This window comes from Xiphias gladius, chromosome 19, assembly GCF_016859285.1.
Source record: "Xiphias gladius isolate SHS-SW01 ecotype Sanya breed wild chromosome 19, ASM1685928v1, whole genome shotgun sequence".
NCBI classification, from domain to species: Eukaryota; Metazoa; Chordata; class Actinopteri; order Istiophoriformes; family Xiphiidae; genus Xiphias; species Xiphias gladius.
The window spans coordinates 15917685-15930143 of record NC_053418.1 but is presented as its reverse complement, the minus strand read 5'-3'; positions in this window follow the sequence as shown (position 1 = coordinate 15930143).

Below are 12459 nucleotides of genomic sequence, written 5' to 3'. Positions count from 1 at the left end.
TTATCCAACAGTTGTTGCAATCTCAAATTGAACACGATACGTTGTCTGGCAACCATTAATGTCTGTGTTGAGATTTTGTAGTTTGAATCAAAGTGGTGGACTGACCGACTGACAGACAGACATTGGAGCCCCACTGCGGCTAAAAACACACACCAAATATTGGAGGGAAGTCCAAAAAAAGTAAATGATTTTCTGTGGGAGAATTTTTTTTTGTTGCTTTCCTATTCTGTTAATCATCTCTTGATGCCTCAGATTTATTTTGTGACCCGTTGTGGGGCTCCCAATCCCCTCTTAACTCCAACCCTTAGACAAAATATTTCAAATGAGTTTTCCACCTGGAGGATCTCTGTTTGGTCTAGAGCTTGACTTCTTTCATGTTTATGAAATAGACCCACAGTGTAGTGTATAGCCCTGCTTGAGCTGTGTTATTGTAAACATTTGACACACATGACACAGAGAGATTCCCATCCACGCCCTATTTTCCATCATGGAATTGGATCATGTCATTGTATTGATCCTGTAATTGATCCCGTGAAGTCGAGGGCACCTGGAACATGCCCTGTCATCCTTCAGTGCCAGGAGCGCTCTTGTTTAATTGCAGGCTAAGATGCTGTTTTTTCTTTTTGCCTTTGAAAAGCCTCATTGATTTTTATACCACCCTTCATCCTTGTTGTGCTCCGTTTTAAGAGCAAATCCCTTGTGTCGAAGTTGCCCAGAATGTAAAAGCATGAAATCTGTCAGTGCTTTTCACAAGGCTTCCAGGTGCAATCCAGACGCGTTAGTAACTGAAGTATACAAAGTCAGGCTTCTGTGGTTTTTTTTAAAATGTTTGAGAAAGAAAAGAGGCTGTGCTACATTCTGCCAGTCTCAATTTCATAGGGGAGTAGTTAAATGTGAGGTTGTGTTGGAAACACCCTGATCAGACTGGGAGGGTCAGAGTTCAACACTCAAGATCTGCCTGTTTGGATTGTTTTTGTCATAATGAACTGATCTTGGGAGAAAAAAGGGATGAATCGGAGGTTTAGCAGTATTTTTCATTGTTTTGCTTACCAAGAGGAGATATGTTAAATCAGTGTAATTTGTTTCTTTTTGTTTACGATGTGTATGCATTTATGGCATTTATGGTAAAAGGAACACATTATACTTCAATAATACATTGCATTAAATAATCTGAAGCCAATAATCCAAACAGGAATGGTAATTCTTTTTGTCAGGCTTTAAACTGCAGTTTAGAAACTGGCACAAAAATATATTCAGTACATTAGGTCTATATAGAACAAAAATATCCTCAATGAAATTTGATTTGCATTAATTTGAGAAGCAGCTTATCTAACATTCATACTTTGAACTTGCTTTGAATTAGAAATAGGTTCTCATCATTTCCCTGGGATTGCAGCCAATTTATTGGATTCAGTTTTTTTTTTTTCCCCCCTCAGAGGCTCGGGGAGGAGAATGATCTGAAAATGTTATCACATGACACCGTGTGATTGATGGACCATTAAAATGTCAGCCAGATGTACTTAAAACCACAGCTTTTAGGTTGATAAATCATGGCACAAATGGATACATAAAGCTGTTAGAAACAAATATTCCCATCTAGAGCTATCTGCAGTCAGATAGTAATGGATGTTCTATCTGCTTGTCTGTCTGTCTCTCTGTATGTTTATTTCTTCACATTTTTCTCCTCTTCCAGTGTATCTCTGGACCGCTGCAGTCATGTAATTAGGGTGGGACAGGTAGGAGTGTTCATATTTCATCTGCTGCATTCACGATAACATCTAATAATCCAAAAGCGTTGCAAAATTGGTATCTCGTTGCTCATGCATTATGAATGAGTCACTGATTGCTTTTTTGCATAGATTAGCAATCATTTCACAGAAATCTTTCATATAAAAATGTGCCAGGAGGGTTCTGTCTCTTTTTCTGAAGAGTTGGGGTGACACATCCCACCGCTTTTTAAGATAAGACAGATCAGGTGATACCACTTCTCCCCCTTGCCCCTCTGCACCTTCTCTTGCTCTCTGATTTATTTCTCTATGTATATCATCGGGGGGGGGGGTACGTGTAATTTTCAGTCCACTTTGCAAGTGATTGCTTACTTAGTGAATATATTCAGCATCTGCAGTGTTATTGTGTTTGGAGCCAAGTGGCTAAGTACCACTGAGATTCTTTGGCATCAGACTAAACATTTGCAGACTCCAGAAGTGCATGGAGAAAAGCAAATCTTCAAAGCTCTGAGATTGTGCGCCCTACATATGGATTTCAGTGACCTCCGTTTGTCCTGACTTGTAGCCTCAGATTGGCATAACACATAAGGGGCTCATATGGTCTAGTGGTTAGGAAAATAGGCAGGTGGCAGGGTTGCAGTGTGAAGTCCCAGGTAAGGTTTACATGCCACTTTTGTTTCCTGTCAGGCAAATAACCTGTTTCACAATGATCTACATCGTCCAGTGAAATGTCAAGTCAAATGCATTTCACAGAAAGCTTAAAGAGAGTTTTATAAACAGTGTGAGCAGTGGAACTGTCATTGTTTTAATGTTGCCAGGAGCTGCATGTAGACTCAACATGAAACTGCGCTGTTTTTAAACTTAAAAGTTCTCATACATAAAAGCTATTTGAGAACTTTTAATTAACGGTTTTGTTTAGTACTTCTAATGATTATGGACTTGAAATTTGGCTCTGCCTTGTTGCTGACTGAATAACAAAGGAAAAGTAGGAGTGTGATTGAGGTGTGTACATGTGTGAAGGCCTGCGCTGTGTCTCCCTTTGTAACCCTTGGCCTTTGCCCCCTCCCCCAGATGGGCAGACACTCAGCCAAGGCCCTGTGGAGGTTGGTGCCCTCTGCCTGACAGCCTGTCACTGTGCTATGGTGGTGATTTTTTTCTGCAGGAGATGGTGTCTGATTGGGAGCAGTGTGTGAATAGCCCTGTCACACTCGATAAGCCAGCAAGACGACCTGTGACGAGGACATATGGCATGTTTGACAGGGAGAGAGGGTGCGAACTGCACTGAATGATAAAATGGTGTTTTTCCCCCTTCGGCAATGTCATGCTTTCAGGCAAGCGTGCGGACCATCGCTCACTCAAGCGGCTGACTCCGGCCTCCTTGTGACATCTCCTTCAAGGTCCTGGGTTTCTCTGCCTTGCGCCTGGCCAATTCTGACACCGTGAGCCTATGCTGCTCACAGCTGCTCCGTTAGCCTGTCGTTGTGGGGAACATAATTGGATATCAGTTTAGTTTAACGATGCAGACTAGGAAATTCATCTTAAGAGGCTGTTCGTCAGAGCTCTTCTTAAAGCTCTCCGGCACTGCAGCCCTTCATCCTGTCTCTTTTCAGCCTGTCACACGCCTCACTGTTGATTAATACACACACAGTCTCATCAGACGACTCTAATTGATGGGTTCAGCCTCCTCAGGACCCTGATTTATTTAAAGGGCCATGAACACTGAAGAAAAGAGAAGGAAGAGAAAGGAGACAAACAGGCTTGGAGTTAAGTGTGTCAGGGAAATTATTGAGTTGAACTGCACGCCTCTCATCCTTACTGTCAGCCGGGTCTTGACTTCTGGTGTTGCAGCCTCAACTCCTACCCTGTCAAGTGTCACATTGTCTGTGTTTGTGGCCGTGACAGACAGCCCAGGTGTCACACTCAGGCTTCAGTGCACCATCAGGCACCTCTGCTCTGGTCCCCAGTGGCTCACAGTCAAAGAGACAGCACAGTCCAATAACCCAGCATGTCTCGCTCCCTGGGGAATCCCCTGTGGAGTTTACTCTCTGTCCATTGGGCCAGAACTTAGAAACTCTGCCAACGGTCACATGATCCTGCTTTCACTCTGAATGCTAATTATAACACCCCAACTGTTATACTGCTACTTCTGCCACTATTATGACTGTTTCTGCTACTTCTTTCTGTAAGAAACAAAGAAGTAGGTCATGTCCCGAAATTCAGTGATTGGTTCTGCTTGGGGGGGAATTGAGATTGTATTGTGTAGACCATTGTAGGTGAAGGAGGTTAAAGCTGCATAGATGAATATTTTTCCAATAACAGTGGATCAAATGATGTCTTTGAGCTCTCTGTTTTGGCTTCATGGCCTGCAACTTTACTTTTTTGGTTCAGTCTTATCACTCTAATAGCATTGTTTTCATCCGCATTAAGCAGCTGTTTTTAGCAAAAAATCGTGAGTGGTTAGCTTGTAAGCATAGTGGAGCATTTAGCTGCTAAAGAGATGGATACTTCCTTCAAGGGTTTAGAGGAAAACCAAAAGCAGAGCTAAAAGGAGAGTAAATATTTGATTTACATCACCTAAGTGGCCAAAAAATCAGTTTCTGTGGGTTTAAGCATTAGACTGCATGCAGTTGATTGAGATTTCTTTAGTGCCAGTTAGAGGGTAATTTTAAACGAAAGCAACTTTTAGAAGCAAAAGATATGTTTGGTGTTGAGTTTAAATGAGGACTTGAGTGCTGCCTTTAGGTATACTGCCATCCGAGGGCTGGGCGAATAGTCTATATCGACCTTACTGACTTTCAAGTTAATTATCTTGCGATAAAATGATCTTATTGTGTCACTATTCTACAAATTTCTTTTGTCCAAATGATTAGTTCAATGTAGGTTTGAAAATAAGAACTAACAAAATTAGTTATTGAAGTTTTTGTTTTCCACATATAAAGAACCCGGTCTCATGTAATGCATCACAGTGGACAGTGTTAGAAAGTATTTACGTTTACACAAGTACCGTACTTGAGTACAGCTTCACTTGAGTTTCAACATTTTCTGCTAATTTGTGCTTCTACTCCACTACATTTCAGAAGGAAATATTGTTCTTTTTACTCCATTACATTCACTTCCAAGGCATCGTTTTTACCTGTAATGCAATATAGGTGGTGTTAGTGCTTTTACTTAAAGAAAGGATCAGAAGAATTGTTCATGACAGTTCTTTGCTTTAAATCAGTTTGATTATTTTACAGTAGACATTTCATATTGCTGTAATAATTCTAACCATATCACGCAGTCCTGATACCATCCATTAAGAAACAATAGCCGATCCTAGAGCTTAATTGGGGTTTATGACTTTATAACACTGTAATAATTAGTTATTTTTGTTTGATCTTAAATTCAGATGGTATTTTTTTTAAGAGTCTAGCTCCCTGTGCATGTTTAGAGGTTGCTGTATAATTCAGTCACAGTTCGGCCTTCAGGTCTTGCATATCCATAAACTGTGTTGACATTTCCCCATTTCTCTGAACTGCTGTCCATGCTTGTGTGAGCACTTTGTGACAGCTGCTGTTCGACTGGACACAGTTTCGAGCTGAGCAGAGATAGGCCAGGACCTTCACTCACTGACCCCACATCAGATTTTTTTCTGTTCTGGATTCCATCAATAAGGCCTGAGTGGCAGGCTATCCTCTCACTCAGCCGCTCTGTCGAATGCTAAAGCTGACTCGGCCTTGCAGCAAGCAATGACCTCAGTGTTGTGATTGCCCTGTCGCAGTGTCATCAGGAGGCAAGGAGGGGTCTTTATCATCCGGTGCAAATTAGTGGTGTGCCCTTTCTCTGTATACGATTATTGTTTGTTAATCAGCTGTTAGGGTCCTTGGTCATCAATGAAACTTTTGTCAAGTAGCTATTTTAAGGATTTTGTCATTTCATTTTTGTTTATTTCATGCATTTTCTTAGAAGATAATAGGGATAGCTGGCACTACAACAATATTAATAAATATGCATTGGGCTTTGTTAAACACTAGAAACACAAGAGTGGCCATTTTGCATGATTACATTCACTTACAGTAGGATAATGTTGTGGAGGAAGCAATTTTAAAAAATTGTGAAATAAATCAACTCTTGAAAAAGACATGCACCTAAGACACTTTGTGATGCAGCAAATACATGAGTGTGAATGTCGGAGGCTTTTAATCAGTGTAGAGGATTGCTAAAGTATTGTGTGTTCAGATTATAGTGTATGGATTAAACGCAAAAAATAATGTGATTATAAAATGTTAATTAAATGGTAGCAGTTAAAAGAATATCAGATTGCATTATGATTTACGAACAGATCTTGCTTTCCTGAAAGCAAGAAAGCACTTTGATTTTCATCATATTAAATATCTTTTTTAAAAGAATACATCGTAAATGTCAAATATTGAATTAATTACCATCTAATTGAATATTATATTCAGTATCTCAGTTATGTCTTGTAAATTTTTTAATGGACTTTGAAATGTCATATTTGATGTTTCTTTCAGTTTCTTTCACTGCTATGTATTTTGCAGTTAAACATTCATTTTTGAGGAAGTGATAATGAATTCAAATCACTTTAACAGTTCAAGAGATTGTTACTGACTTCTGTTTTAAGCAAAAAAAAAAAAATGATTCAACACTTACTGAATACATTTTAAAGTATCATGTCCTAACCACTCATACATTACATACATAACATGAGTCCAGTGATTACTTTTCCTTGCCTCAGCTGCTTTTCATGTACTTGTAATCTTTTCCATTAGATGTGAAGCGAGAAGAAGAAAAAAATCACAACCACTGAGGATGAAAACTAAACTATTTAGTCCTCATCTGTAGTCATGAGGGCATCAGCACTGATGAGCATGGTCAGGGTCACAGCACTTAACTCGCTAAAGGAGGACCAGTGCTTGTAATCACATAATATGTATGATCTCTCATTCAAGTGGAACTGACATTTGGCAAATGCAAATGGATTTCATGGACTCTGTAGCTGTGAGAGTTTTGCTCCCTGCATGCCTTGTATGATGCACAGTATATACCCATTATTTAAAGCATGCCACACACAGGTTGTAATGCTCAGGTTTGAAGAATGATTGAAAAATTTTCACTATTATTTTTAACAGCATGTGGACTATCATGCTGCGGTAGATGCTCAATTTGCCTGCGTTCTGCAGTTCAGAAATTGAACCCGAGGGGATCATGCAGGAGCTGCCGCACCTCTCTGCGCAGTCTCTCCCTTCTGTAATTAAGAACAACATTTTTTATGTTAGATTATAGGGAGACCCATTGTGCCATTGAACTGGTCTGCATGATTTATAAAAGGCAGTTAATTTCAGTGGAGGTAGGCAGCGCTCCAAAATGGCTTCTAATTACACATTAGGAGTGTGAAAGGCTCCTGCTGCTCCTGCTTCAATCCTCCACCCAACCTGCAACCCTTCCCTAGCTGGGGTGCATGTGCTGGCCCACCAGCACATTAACGGCGCTCCCAGGAGTGGCTAATTCCAGCCAACCCGTCGGCACAATCAGTGGCAGATGTCAGGAATCGAAGATGATGAATTATGAATATCCCGGAGATGTGGCTAGGATACCAGCGTTAGGGGAAAATATTCCTTTCTTTCTGTGCCATTTTGGGCAGCCAAATAAGCAGACAGATTCAGGAGGGGTGCGCAGTGGTTGGAGTGATTGATTTCTATTCGTCATTGTAAATGGGGTCCGGCTGAAATTGGATGTTTTAGTGAAGTCGTCAAGGACTTTATGAGTTGGAGGGGCTGTCTGGCAGTATAGGGACTGTGGCTGACTGTGATAGCAGTAATGACTTCCTCTTCTCCCTCCCCTGGGTGGTCAACTCAAGGGCTCAGGCAACTGGAAATGATGTCCCGGAGAGAGCAACATGAACCTCTCAGTGCACAGCATTTGCATGGCTACATGATTACAGCTGAAATGGAGGAGGTGTGGTGAGGGTCGGGCAGGGGGTGGAAGGTGGTGACAGTAACAGCTGCAGAGAAGAGGACAGGAAATGGAGAGCAGTTGTTTTTGTTGCCATTGAGCCACATCCACAGAGGCATGATGGGAATGTTTTGATGAGATACGTCGGCACCAGTGTGCAGTATAATAAAATGAGCTTGATGTAATTACATTTCCATAACTTGTAGCCTTTTTACTCCTCATAAAGTCTCATTTTAAAGATATATAATAAAGCTTGAGTTGAACTGAAGTTGATTTTAATAAAGATTGTTATGCAACATAAGATCAAATGTATCACTTTTAAGATGGACGTAGGTGCGTAAACTATGCCTGACCTTTAAACATACCCTTTTCATATCGATGGAGGAGAAGCAGTGCACACTATCTGCTGTATCCAGGGACCTTGAAACACACTGATAGAATTGGATTCCCTGTCAAAACAGATGTCAAACTGATGCTGTGGTCTATTACTGACTGGCCAGCCGACTGATGAGCTGGCTGTAGATATGTGAAAGTACACCTGGACATCTGTGGGGGGTCACAGTCGTGGTGAGGTGCGGGCCTGGGGCAGGCTGCCAGGCCAGACTTCACCTTGCCACGTTCAATGAGCCCACAGGACATTTGCTCATCCTTCCTGCCATTCATCACCACACCACGACAGGCAAATTCATCTGAGCAGGAAAGAGGAGCTGATCCTCTGTATCAGAGACAGTGATAGACTTACTGCTCCACAGGACTGCCGCAGGACCAATGAAATTAGGCTAAAACTGCTGTGGGGGTTCACAGGAAATTGGCCTTGCCAATCATACACAGCAACCCAGTGTTGTGCCACAAGCCTCAAATGTAATGTCAGTCCAGCCTGCATATATTCATTTACACTACCCTATTTTCATAATACAAATGTATCCATCTCTGATTTTGATTGCCCTGTCACTGCAAGATTGTTGCTTTCACTAATGTGATGTAGAGATTATGCAGAAAATGTTTTGAATCCATAATTTGGGACATCAGAGGTAAACAGCGTCCCTATGTCCATAGTAGAGGATCAAGTATGTATTATTTTAGATCTCTCCAACTCTCCATGTGGCTGTTTTGATGTAGTTTCAACCCATTTTCCAGATGAGTGCCTCAGTTCTGACGCCCACACAGCTTCTCATAATCGCAGTGGTCAGCATATAAGTGGGCTCTCCACCAGCAACTCAGCATTATTGAAAAGTGAAAATCTATTCATCAACATGTTTTTTCGTTAACTACATCTGAATGCAGAGTGGAATCCCCAATTGGGTCGAGTCATTACTTTCAAGTTAAATAAGAGCCAACACAAAGCTGTCCTGCACATGCAGCCTCTACTTTTCCCCGAGCTGCTGTCCCTCCTGCTGTCTCCCAGAGCTCTGGGTTCAGAAACACTAATACTGTCAGCCAGTTCAGTTTTACATAGATTTGTGAGGAGACCAGGGGTGATCATTTCTTCCCCCTTTTTTTTTCTCCCCTCAGGTGACACTGAAATATATTTTGTGTGCCCTTTCACTTCAGACGAGCTCAGTGTGGAGGAAGCCCAGAGGAGACTAATGAGAGAGCGCAGGGGCATGGCTCCGTCTGCCTCCATGCCTCATTTTTCTTGATTTCAGCCGCTCCAGTGTCGGCATGGGCTCCTGCTGGTCAGGTGATGGCGGTGCCAGCTGGTGCATCCAGCTTGGACGGACAGCGATTCATTTCCCCCAGCTGGTGATTTATGGCACGGCAAAGCTGAGAGAAGCTGGTGTGCATGGCACCAGGACGCCTGAGTTAGTGCACTGTCCGGCCCCGTCATGCTTTACCACACAGCGGGCTGGACTGCCTAATTTACGCTGGCAGACAGTCACATATATCACACCCCGTCTGGCCAATGAAGATTGGTGGTGTTTGAAAGGGTCTGTATATACAGTCGATTTTACTCACGTGTTACTCCCTGCCCAGTAATACACCAAGGAATATTGTTTTTTTTCCTCTCCTTCTTTGTCTATTTGATCTTTCATGCTTCATTTCTGCACTTTTTTTTGTTCTCTCTCATCTCTATCTTTCTCTGTTGCTCCCTCTCTCAGTGTGTGGACGTAATGTGAAGTGACTGTGTTGGAGGGAGGCCCTCTCTCACTGGACTGGCTCCTGAGGACTGTGCCCTTCTGTTCAGGGAAACTGGGGGAGGTCACAGTAGGTAGCTCCCTTGAGCCATGGCGTATTAATGCCTGGGCTGACCTCGGTGATAAGAAGGAAGCTTCGGGCGCATGTTTGATTCATGAGTCCATCCTCAGTGGGCCCTGGGGGGCTTTTTCCACTGCTGTCCTTTTACTGGCAGGGTGGAGGGTTGCTGCAGGGGAGATCAGTCCTGTCTGTCACAGAGAGGTTGGGGTGTGATAAAGGCACAGGACTGGGAGTGGGCCAGAGCACACAGATCGGCCACTGTGTCGGACACAAGCGATGACTTAATGGTGGGTGGTGATGCGACAGCCAAGTGTTGAGGGATATTAGAACAGATATCAGCGATGTGGCCTGACATCGTGAGCACCCCACCTACCTGGAGGAAGTTTTGTTCAGAAGTGGCATGAGAAAGTGAGTTTAGGGGAATTGGGCATCTCCACTTCTTCCATCCTTTTTTTTTCTTCTTGTCCATATTTTACATTTTCTACCATGTCAAAATATTGGACGTGTCTGAGGGCTGGCAAGAAGGAGGTAGATGGCTCAGATTGGGTAGAAGATGGGGTTTGCGGGAGTAAGCCGACACAGTTTCAGTTCCAGCACATATCTCCAAATTACATCCCCTGGAGTTTGGTTAGGGATTACTCCTGTCTAATCCTGACAAATGCTGCAGAGTGAGACACATCTCTGACAACAGAGCAACTACACAGCCTGCGATGACCATGGTGATCGGTTTAAACAAGTGCAGGGTACAGGACGTACGCCCATGTATTCACCACATAAATGATGCATGTGCTGTGATGAAAATTCGGATATCTTTATTAATAGAATAAAAATGGCCAATGGTTTTCTAAAAGCCCAGATACGGGTAATTACAGTGCACACAGAGAGAGAGAGGGAGGCACATCCTTGAACAACAGTATCTTGCCAGACACTTCAGAGCTCCTAATGCTAGCTGTTTGAATATGGCTATGTAATACATAATCCTGATTTGTGTTCCTTTCAGTCACCAAAAGATCTGTACATGCCTCAAAGAAACTCGTCAAGGCTTTTCAGCACACATTGCCTTCTCGCAATCAAGTCGATGCTTGTCACTGCTACTGCTATTAAAATAGTCACAGCAGGGAGGGGCAATCCACTTTTCACATATCCCATTGCTGTCACCTCCTTCTGGCCGTCAGTAATCTTTAAAAGCTATTTGCAGTTTTAATATAGATCTCAAATCCTGTTTCACTTTCTCTCTTCCTCTTGTAGACACACGGAATCATTGTTCTTCTTTTGTGGTTTGCTGGAGAGCTTGGTTTGGTGGGTAGAGCGAGCCTTCTCATTTCTCCATGCGTTCCCATGGTCTTGCTTTTGTTTTAACTAAGCTGGTGCCCCCGGATTAAAGGGAAAATAATCCTTCTTTCATTGTTGTTTTTGTTTTGAAAACCTGCTGAAAAGCGATCTGTTGATTTTTCTCTCATCTTTCACAGATTAAGTTTAAATTGAACGATGAAAGGAGAATTTGACGGTAATGTCTGTTTATGTTTGTGCGTGCTAAGGCAGAGGTAACATTGACTCGGTGTATTTCTTTCTGGTGATTTTGTTTGAACACGGTTGAGTGAAGGAGCTCTGCAACCTTTTCCAATTTTACAATGTGTAATGCACATTTGCTGTGAAATGTACTATATGTTTAATTCATCCAATCTCTCATTCATATCCACTTGAAATATTGTCTGGCCCAGCAGCCAAGCTACCCATTTGTGTCAGATGGCAGACTAATGGTGATATTAATGAAGTCATTGCTTTAGTCAGAAAATCAATAGTCACTCGAAACAGTCAATGCAAGCGAGTGGGCTTGAATGGTGACCTAGTTCCCATGTAATGACAGCTCCTAACCCATTCTGTATTGTTTGATGCTTGCAACATCTGCTACATTACTGCCACACAAACATATTTATGCAACAAAACACAGTAGAATACAGAGCACAGCAGCACAGAGTATATGAAGAGGAATTGGGGCATCTGTAATTTCTTTATTTGTGTGTGGCAATCAACACTGCTAAGTAAAAATGAATTTGCCAAAGCTTCACACGACTACTAATACCAATATTATTCCAAATCATTAGCTGTGAAAAGAAAAGCTCCAAGAAACATCAACCATAGCCTTCTTTTGACCACAAAAGGCGGGGGCCAAGTGGGGGCAGGAGGTTAACCTGGGTTTGGCATTAAACAGCCAGGCTGTTGTTGGGTCTTCAGAGTCTGTAAAAGACACAGCAGCACTGGATTTGGAGTGGGGCCACGCAGAGGTCAGCAGGCCTCGGTGGTCAACTGAGCAATAAGGAGGAGGTAAGGGGGCCCTGTATACCAGCTCTGGTTCCCGCTTACAGAAGCAGCCCCGCACCTCATTGACATCAGTCAAAACTCATGACTGTGTTATTACTGTGTTCTCTTGTGCACTCAGAGATGAATAGGCTCTGCATTCAGGCTAACAAAGAGCTTGGCATGCATACAGGGGCAGGAAGTGGGAATTCTAATACTGCTTTATCATGGGCAGTAAAAGAAGACAATACAAGCTGTCCCCCCTGAACTGGTTTAGTGAACACTC